Consider the following 727-nt stretch of genomic DNA (forward strand, 5'->3'; position numbering starts at 1 on the left):
TAAGTTACAAAAGAGATTTTCAACAGTTGAAAGTAATCCAAATTTACTGAAGTTGAAGTCCAAATTTCTTTTGTTTGTTTAAAAATATCTCAGAATGTATGAGAAATAATTTTAAAATAAAAAAAAAAAAAACTTATTAAATAAATCAAAAATTACCTTGTCTCAAAAAATTTTGAAATAATATAATTTAAAAAAAATACTTTACTTTGGATAATAATTATCAATCGAATTTATTTAAACAAATGTCCTTTAATATTTCATAATTATTAGATTTGTAAAAAAAAATTAACCTCCCCGGCGGGGAATCGAACCCCGGTCTCCCGCGTGACAGGCGGGGATACTTACCACTATACTACCGAGGATTGGTGATTGAAAGAGTACAAATTGTTGTATATAATGCCATAGTAATATATTTTTGTAACACAGTTACTCAGATGATCGTTTTTTGAGTCGATTAAATATGAATTCAAACAAATTAGGTATTTATTAAATTATATAAAGTTTTTTTTCTCTTCCAAACCACTACCAAAGGTATAATACGAGTTCCCGGTGGAAAAAAAATGGTTATTTCATTATTTTGATAAAAGCTATATAGGATAACTAGTCGGCATTATTTAGTCTGTCAAATATAGTTAGGGGGAATAAAAAATGGCTGTTGTTTTAAAACGTTAAAAAAATATAATTTTTCTTTTTGGGCCTCCATACCTTTAAAACTAACTACACTAGA

At 27.0% G+C, this 727-nt stretch overlaps 1 non-coding gene across 1 annotated transcript; it reads right to left on the bottom strand.

Moving 5' to 3' along the window:
• Nucleotides 1-290: 290 nt before the first annotated feature.
• Nucleotides 291-362, bottom strand: TRNAD-GUC (transfer RNA aspartic acid (anticodon GUC)). Its single transcript has one exon. It is a non-coding gene; the product is annotated as a tRNA-Asp (tRNA).
• Between the last annotated feature and the right edge of the window lie 365 nt (nt 363-727).

This window comes from Halyomorpha halys, unplaced genomic scaffold, assembly GCF_000696795.3.
Source record: "Halyomorpha halys isolate HHAL.00 unplaced genomic scaffold, Hhal_1.1 Scaffold455.1, whole genome shotgun sequence".
Lineage (NCBI taxonomy): Eukaryota > Metazoa > Arthropoda > Insecta > Hemiptera > Pentatomidae > Halyomorpha > Halyomorpha halys.